This window comes from Hyperolius riggenbachi, chromosome 2 (assembly GCF_040937935.1).
Source record: "Hyperolius riggenbachi isolate aHypRig1 chromosome 2, aHypRig1.pri, whole genome shotgun sequence".
NCBI lineage: Eukaryota > Metazoa > Chordata > Amphibia > Anura > Hyperoliidae > Hyperolius > Hyperolius riggenbachi.
This window is the reverse complement of record NC_090647.1, coordinates 280,298,376-280,308,223: the sequence shown is the minus strand read 5'-3', so window position 1 is coordinate 280,308,223 and position 9,848 is coordinate 280,298,376.

The window sequence follows — 9,848 nt, the reverse complement described above, 5'->3', positions numbered from 1 at the left end:
AGCCTATGAACACAGTGACTGAGTGTCCTAGACTCCTAGTACAGTAAGAGTAAGTAGTAACAGTAAGTAGAACTAACTAATTACAATAATCAATCAGCGATCAGAAGGAAATGGAGTGTGGGTGTGTGTACACTCAGACAGTGAGTGCACGCACGCAGGAGCTAGTAGCCTATGAACACAGTGACTGAGTGTCCTAGACTCCTAGTACAGTAAGAGTAAGTAGTAACAGTAAGTAGAACTAACTAATTACAATAATCAATCAGCGATCAGAAGGAAATGGAGTGTGGGTGTGTGTACACTCAGACAGTGAGTGCACGCACGCAGGAGCTAGTAGCCTATGAACACAGTGACTGAGTGTCCTAGACTCCTAGTACAGTAAGAGTAAGTAGTAACAGTAAGTAGAACTAACTAATTACAATAATCAATCAGCGATCAGAAGGAAATAGAGTGTGGGTGGTGTGTGTACACTCAGACAGTGAGTGCACGCACGCAGGAGCTAGTAGCCTATGGACAGTGACTGAGTGTCCTAGACTCCTAGTACAGTAAGAGTAAGTAGTAACAGTAAGTACAACTAACTAATTACGATAATCAATCAGCGATCAGAAGGAAATGGAGTGTGGGTGTGTGTACACTCAGACAGTGAGTGCACGCACGCAGGAGCTAGTAGCCTATGGACAGTGACTAAGTGTCCTAGACTCCTAGTACAGTAAGAGTAAGTAGTAACAGTAAGTACAACTAACTAATTACGATAATCAATCAGCGATCAGAAGGAAATAGAGTGTGTGTTGTGTGTGTACACTCAGACAGTGAGTGCAGTGCGCACATGCAGGAGCTAGTAGCCTATATGAACAGTGACAGTGAGTGTCCCTACGGGTACAGTAAGAGTAAGTAGTAAGTAAGTACAACTAACTAACAATAATCTATCAGTAATCAGAAGGAAATAGAGTGTGTGTACACACAGACAGTGAGTGAGTGCACACACGCAGGAGCTAGCTAGTAGCCTATAAACAGTGACAGTCAGTGAGTGTCCTACTCCTAGTACAGTATAACTACAATACTATTAGTAAAGGACAGCAGAAATACTGTATAGATGAGAGAAATAAACAGAGGACAGCTGCCCACAGAGGCAAGGCCCCCCTGAGGCCTAAACCTGTAAGCTTGCAGCAGCTGCCTGTCTCTAATGTAACACACAAGCTACTAACTAAAATACAATGTCTAAATAACTAACAACAATATAGGTGTGTATAGGAGGTGTATGTGAGCAAAAACGCTAGGTAAATGACCACAATAGAGCTCTTGCTAAGCCAAAGCACAAAGGAGCAACTCTCTCTCTGTACAAGTCTCAGGCAAGCACGGAGAAACGGAACATGGCGGCCGCTATTTATAGGGTAGGGGCTGGCCAGGGTCCCCCTCTGTGATTGGCTGCCGTCAGAGGGCCTGGGAGCCCTCTGATTGGCTCTAAGGACATCAATCTGGGCTATGACGCTATTCGAGCTCGGTACCGAGCTCGAATAGCGCCGGGTTGCTCGAATAGCTCGAATAGTGAATGGGCTATTCGAGTGTACTCGGATAGCCCATTCGAATAGCTCCAGCTATTCGGAGCTCGAATACCGAGCTCGAATAGCTGAAAAAGAGCTCGAATATTCGAGCTACTCGAATATTCGAGCTCTGCTGAGCACCACTGGAGCCTATATGCCCACAATAAGTGTATTTTCTGGTGAAACGCTGCCGCATTACGATTATTTTCAGGTGAAATGCTGCCGCAGTACACAGGTTTTCTCGCCTGGTGTGACAAAATGGCTATAGGCGCCCATGCAAAGCCTGAGTCAGTGAGTTACAGTTACAACGCAGTACTGTGAACAGGCCCATATAATTGTATGAGCAGTGAGTTGACATGCAGAATTATTCTGCAACACAACTGACTGCTGAGAACAGGGCCTCAAAAAGCTGTAGAGTGGGGAAATTGTGGCCTGGCAGAAAGGGAGAATTACATTAGGTTAATGCATGATTTTGTAATTAAAAATTTTACTATACCCAAAATGTATACAGTATATGACCCTTGTTTGAAACACTTTGGTAAGTTACAGGCAAACATTTCATTAAAAAAATTAATTGAACCACTTTTTGCACAGAAATCCAGAATAAATTGAACACCAGGGAGGTTAAAGGAAACTTAAAGTGAGATAAAAGTGGCCAGTTTAACTTTCCTGGGTCTTCTTCCAGCCCCTTGCAGTCATAATGTTCCCTCACTGTTGTTCCACACTGTTCTGTTCATCCACTGTGCCCCTCCAAAAGCTGGCAGATGGGGCCAGTCACAGGCTACTGTGTATTTGTGGCCGTACACCTCCTCAATTGCGATCCCATGGATGGGAACGTTCGGTGCATGTGCAGTAGCAATTTTAACGAACTGTGCCAGCGCAGAACACTCCTGTCTATGGGCCAGTGCACACCAAAAACCGCTAGCAGATCCGCAAAACGCTACAGCAGGGGTCTCAAACTCGCGGCCATTTGCGGCCCTCGATACAATATTTTGTGGCCCTCACCGGCAAAAGCTTCAGTGCTCCCAAATAATCCGCCGCATCCCCGCCGCTAAACGAGGGCTGCAGAGCCCCCAAATCGCCCGGGGGGCAATCCGCCGGCATTTCCTGGAAGGGGCAGAGCTTTCAGCTTCAGCTCTGCCCCTCCTGACGTCAATCGCCGCACGGATCGCCGCCTCTCCCCGCCCCTCTCAGTGAAGGAAGAGTGAGAGGGGCGGGCAGAGGCGGCGATGCGCTGCGATTGTGAAATTCCTTATGCGGCCCAGCCTCATCCTGACTTTGCCTCCTGCGGCCCCCCAGGTAAATTGAGTTTGAGACCCCTGCGCTACAGGCTTTTGAAGCAGATTTTCAGAGCGATTCTAGATATGTTTAGAGAGATTTTCTAAACATGCCTAGCGGTTTTTTTGGAGTGTTTTTGTGTAGCAGATGTCATATTTTGTTACAGTAAAGCTGTTAATAAACAGCTACTGTAACAAAAACGCTTGGAAAACCACTCTGATCTATCGTTTTTCAGAGTGGTTTTCCACTTTCCTATATTTTAACATTGAGGCAGAAACGCCTCAGAAATCTAAAAAATGCTGCAGCCCCCAGAGTTTGCGTGTGGGATGAAAAATAAACCGCTCTGGTGTGCACCAGCCCTATGACTGAATAGAAGACTGTGGAAACTGAGAGAACTACAGGGAGCTGGATGGAGCCCCAGATAAGTTAAATTGGCCAACTTTATTTCACTTAAGTTTTCCTTTAAGTTAAAGGGAATAAACGCATATGCAAACACAGAGGGGGGGGGGGGGGGCGTTGAGGTTAAATTACAAAGCACATGGGCACCGCGATGTCTATTCCTTATCTAGTCACAAGTACAGAACTGCAGGGGGCAAAAGGCTGCACAGTTATGTAACTGAGTTTCTTACAGCTTTGTACAAAATTGTATGGGAGGCAAGTTACAATTTATTAGGACAACAGCCAATTATGTTTTTATCAATTTCTTTTTTTGCCCTGATTTCTTATGGGTTGGTTTCTATGTAGGGCCAATATTGTGCAAATAAATTGCTGACATCTACTGGTGACATAAAGGAAATGCAGGAATTGGATAAAAAAAAAAGAGAAATTTATTGATACCCCTCCATGGAAAAAAAAGAGGAACCTATAACTGTTATGGAAATTTGATAGTGACAAAAGTAATTGACACTCATCGTTTACGCTGTATTTAACAAAAAAATGTACTTTGCTTTAGAGTTTTTATTCAAAAGAATATATCAAATAAAAACACAAATGACAACAATGTGGACTGAAATGACAGAATTCTATGGTGTTGCGACTGACCGCTGGAATTTGGACCATGCTCCCACACGCCTTTCTCATCAACTTACGATAAAGCTAAATCCCTCTGCCAATAATCGAACACAATCATCAAATAAAAAGTACAAATGCTCAAAAATTTACATTAATGAAGTTAAAACATTGTAAACCGTTAAAACACATTTACTGTTTAGTCTTTGTGATTGTCAGGAATGGAACACTTTCTTGCCTCTAAGCTAATACTGAGGTGGCGGCCATGTACCCCCAGATAAAAGACTTACGATAAGTGGCCAGGTGCTCCCCAAATACAAGAATTAACTAACCATGTGCCCCCAGATAAAATAATTAGATATGCAAACAAGAGAAGAGCAAAATATCCTGTGACTCTCAAAATATGACATGACAGGTTATCTCTCACCGCTCCCAGTCTTCTGGTGGAAAGACCTCTTCTATGGATGTGCTCCTTCCAATAAGGAGAAGAAAGAGTTCTTACAAGAATTGCAGGAGACAGGCACCAACCACAGCTAAGTAAAACTTTATTGTGCCACTTGCACAGGTCACATTACATCGACACAGACCTGGTACACCCACCTCCATTTTCACAGCATGTAACAAGAAATATACTGATGATCTCAACTACAAGGTCTGTGTGGATGTATTGTGACCTGTGTAAAAGAATAAGGAAGCCACACACATCAAGCAGGCAGGTTTAGTGTGTGTGTGTGTGTGTGTGTGTGTGTGTGCGTGCGTGCGTGCGTGCGTGCGTGCGTGCGTGCGTGCGTGCATACAGAGATGGATTAAGATTGAGATAAAATGGGGCCCCAGGCAAGGTAGTAGCTCTTGCTTCCCCTTATGGTCCTTTTGGTAATCTGAGATGAGGGAGGGGTCAGAGAAAGTGTCAGTTGGGTCCCCTGACAACCACTGGGCCCCAGGCACCTGCCTAGGTTACCTTGTGGACGATCCTGGTCTGTGTGTATAATATATATATATATATATATATATATATATATATATACACACACACACACACACTCTGCACCCATTTATAGATTTGGCTCTTGGCTATTATTGAAGATCACTGTGCATGCACATACATCACTGATAAGGGGGGCACCCATTGCTGTACATTCCCTATTTACCTACCACATTTTAAATACATATTTAATTTGGATGTTCCGTAAGGCTTTTTGTGTGTTGAATGTAACACTTACATTTATTAAAGCAGTTTAATAAATGTAAGTGTTATATTCATGTTGTGTCAAATTCTATGTATACAGATCTAATCCCACTGGTCAAAAAAACAAAACAATAAACTTTTCTTTACTAAGTAGTGAGATCACATGATAAGCCCAGAAAGCAAAAACGTAGCAATTTCTAAATCACACTGCAATTTGTGCACATATATTTCATCCATGCCAGATGAATATGCCAGAAATAGGCTTAATCAGGCAAGACTTAGCCTGTTTTGGCAGTGTCCGAATAAGGCTCTATTAGAAGTAAAAGGAAACCCAGTGAAATTTCCGCTGGAGGTCTAAAATGTAATGGTTGCAGAGTGGGCCATTTAGTTTCAATTTGTTAGATCAAACTATTTTTCATTGGCTGTCAAGTCATTTTTAAATTGGCAGTCAAATATAGTTAAATTGCTTAACAGTTATTTTTTTTTATTTACAGTATTTTTTATTCCCACAAATGTATCTTATTGCAGATTCAAGTTGTGTATTGATTCAAATATGCATACTCAAATATGTCCACTGGATGGTGATAAACACCTTTACCACAAGCTAGTGGAACTGAGGTTGTAGTCTCTGTGATCCCTTATTAAATAGATGACATAAAACGCAATTTATGTTCGATATTATTAGTCATTTTATTGACATTAGAAAATGAGATCAAATCTGGGGAGAACAAACCTTTAGAGCATCCAGCAAGCCAGAAATGTCTAAAAAATAAGTCTCATATTACTTTTTAAACACATTTAAGTACTTTTTTAAAGTCCTAGTTTCCGGAAAGTTATTTTTTTTAAATGAGATGAAAAATTATCCCCTGGAAGAAAACTCAGGAGAAAACCTAACTGGATAAGGTCCATAAGGCCTAATGCATGAAAGGCTGCTCATTTTGCCAAATCCTGCTTTTTCAGCTTTTGAATAGAGTAGGAATAGATACAATGATTTATCTCATCAGTATATTTTAAGCGTAGGGTCACTTTAATGTTAAGACGTAACATCCTCTGTTTTAGTCATGCTCATCCTCATGATTTAATATAAAATACATACCTATTTAGAAACAGCACCATATTTTTAGGAATATAAGACACTCCTGAATAATAAGATACACCTAGGTTTAGGGAAAAAAAATTTCCAGTATCATCTTCTGTCCCCCTGTATCTTCCTCTGGCCCCCCTCCCCGTGTGTGTCCTCTTTTGTCCCCTCCTGTCCTGCTGTGTTGTCCTCCAGTCCCCCTGAGTGTCCCCGTGTCCGCTCCTTTCCCTTTGTGGGCCTTCCCTGGTGCACACGTATGTATGCGTTGCCGGTGAGCTGAAACGCAAGACAGGAAGAAGTAAGTAGATGCAGCGCTTGGATCGTGGCAAAGTGAGTAATTGATGACCTCTCAGCGGCTGCTGGTGCCCATGCCGCTGCGCTCCCCCACGCAACATGTTGGGAGGACGAGCGGGCCAGGTCGCACAGGCGACTGCTGCGACCGTGGCCCCTATGCCCCTGTTCTTTAGCTACCTCAGCTACATCCTCTGCTGCACTTTCTTAAAGCAAACATTTATGGTTTGCTTTCGGCAAATGTAAATACCTCAGAAGGGGAAAGCCAATGGCATAAAATACAAAAACAAGACCACTTCCATAATTAAAGTGTATCTGAAGTGAAAAAAGTGCCCCTAGGGAGTACATACCTCGGTAGGGGGAAGCCTCTGGATCCTGCAGAGGCTTCCTTTGTCTCCTCTGTAGCCCCATTCCATCGCTGGGACCCCCAAAGTGAGGCCTCTTCTTTGTACATACCCATTGTCGCCATCCCGTTTGGGCTCTGTTGGAAATAGCCGAGTCCGATTAGGTCCGTGCTACTGTGCAGGGACAGACGGCTCGCTCTTGCACAAAAGCATGGACACAATATGGCCCAGCTTTATTGTAAGAATGCCATGCGGGACAATGCTAGTGGGCCTGGACAAATTGCAGACAAGCATCGACAAGTTCTTTTTCATGGGTTCCAGCACTGGAACAGGGTCGTGAGGGGGGCAGAGTGAAGCCTGCTTAGGATCTAGATGCTTCCCCTTCCCAAGGTTAGTACACCCTATGGGCACTTTTTCCGCTATAGGTACACTTTAATTATTTAAGTGGTGTTGTTTTCTCATAATATGCCATTGGAGATTATGGAACCTAGGAATTTAAAAGACTGCTTGGAAGCCAACCCATTTATGATTAAAGTAGATCTGAAGTAAAAAATGAACTTCAGGTTTCATACATACATGTATATGGAACGAACACAGTGAATCCAGCACAGGAGACTTGGGCGCACAGGGAAGTTACTTTTAAAACACAATAATTCGGCTTCCAGCAATTGCTGGAACACTAATTATTTCATTCCCCACCATCCATGGCGGCCTGGAGGGGGAATAGTATTTATCACGGCCGGGACCTGTGCAGCAGCAGGATCAGCCTTATACAGGCTGTATCCTGCACCGATTCCTCTCATACACATATGGAAGGCTCTGAATACCATAAAGCCTTCTTGGTCCTCAGTCCTGCACTGTCCCTGTTGAAGTTACTCATTCTATTAGCTCTTCGGCACCCTTCGGAACTACTGGCGTCCCCAAATAGTTCAGAAGATGAGTGCATAAATACTGCGCATGCGCAAGCCCAGACTCATGTGTGCGGTGCACTCTGCAGATGTGCTCGTCTGTGGATCTACTCGGGGACACATGTAGTTTTGAAGACTACTGAGGAGTGCTGAAAAGCTATTCGACCTAGTATGTGGAATACCAGTGGCGTAGCTAAGGAGTTGTGGACCCCGATACAAGTTTTACAATGGGGCCCCCAAGCACTCTATACATAGCAATTAATACGGTGCACCGAAAACCTGCCAATGACAAGTACAGTGTCTGAAGTGCATGAAGGGGATGGAGAACAGTCTGTTAATGATTACCGCTATTCAAAGTATCTATAGAAGTTATAATTATGAGCACAGGACCAATAGAGAGCTGATACTGTAGTTGAGAGAGGGCCCTTCGGGGCCCCGATGCAGTGGCTACCTTTGCAACCCCTACTGCTACGCCCCTGTGGAATACCTTCAACAGGGGGTGACGCAGGTAAAATGGGACAGACCCAGGTATCCAGAGCCTTTCTCTCTACATATGTATCTATGAGACCTGACGTGATTTTTTTACTTCAGATTCCCTTTAGGGGGAAGGGCTAGTAGGGTTTTTTCCTGAAAATCTACCCTCATCCCCACAGACTTGAGAACAAGTTGTGGCTGCAGGGCCAGGGAGACAGCTGTTCCACTACATACCTGTAAGCAGGCTCAGCTCCATTGGATCTGAGTCTGACTGTTGTGTCATTTGCAAGTGTGACTAACATGACCGCTTTCTGGTAATTCCAGTGACAGCCTGCATTGTATAAATTGCTTCAAAGTTGCAGTTATTCACCACTTCCTTTTCTTCGCTACTTTTTTTTTAGCTTAGATGCCAGCTTGAATCAATCACACATTTTTGCCAAAACAATCTGATCATAATGACCATGCTTATCTTAAAGGGAATGTCCAAGCAAAATAAAATGAGTTTCACTTACCTGGGGCTTCTACCAGCCCCATGCAGCCATCCTGTGCCCTCGTAGTCACTCACTGCTGCTCCAGTCCCCCGCTGGCAGCTTGCCGACCTCGGAGGTCGGGGGCCGCATTGCGTACATTTTTAAGCATTCCCGCTAGTGCAGGAACATTAACACATACATTTTACGCATTACTGGTTCAATGCGTAAAAATGTATGCATTGAACCAGTAACGCGTAAAAATGTATGTGTTAATAATCCTGCACTAACGGGAATGCGTAAAAATGTACACAATGCGGCTCGCCGACCTCCGAGGTTGGAAAGCTGCCAGCGGGGAACTGGAGCAGCAGTGAGTGACTACGAGGGCACAGGATGGCTGCATGGGGCTGGTAGAAGCCCCAGGTAAGTGAAACTCATTTTTTTTATTTTGCTTGAACCTTCCCTTTAAGGTGGCCACTAACGGTCCAATTTCTAGTGAAAAATCGTTTGATCAGATTGGTTGTAAATAATCTCCGTTGATGGGCACAATCGATTACAAACTATTATAAGAATCGTCAAACCAGAATTTGGATTTTCTTGTTGGTTGTGATAGATAGGAAGCAAATATTGGTTCATTGATGGTGTAGTGAACGATTTCACTTCCGATCAAAATTTCCAATCGCTCAAACTATTTTTCACTAGAAATTAGATTGTTAGTGGCCACTTTTACAGTTACTGGTGACATAAATGTCATCTTGATTTGTGTAAGCATAACACCAGCATAACACCAGATTTGTGGCAAAAATCAAAGTGATAAATGCTCCTCTGGTACTACTACTGGCCGCACTGATTTATAAAAATCCATAAAGAAAGCAGTAACTTACTGCTGTCATTCTCTGTGATGTTGCTGCATTTACCATAGTTTTATATTTACTGTGGTATTTCTAAAAGCATATAGGAAAAGGCAGCGAAAAGCAGTGATAAAGCAAAGTTATTCAAAACAAAGTATTATTTGTACATATTTAGGCAGCAATAACGTGGCAATAACAGAAAACAACATAAGCAGTGATATTGCAGAGTTGTAAATAAGATACTCTAATGATCTAGTACAGGATCGTGATATAATAAAATGTAACAGCAATCAGCTCACCACAGCATTATTGCTTTAGAAAAAAAGTAGTAAATAAATAGGTCACTAGCAGTGTGCCCTCAACTAATATGGAAGCCAGTATATTAATGAGGTGTAAGACACTATCAGGCGGCCATTTTCTTG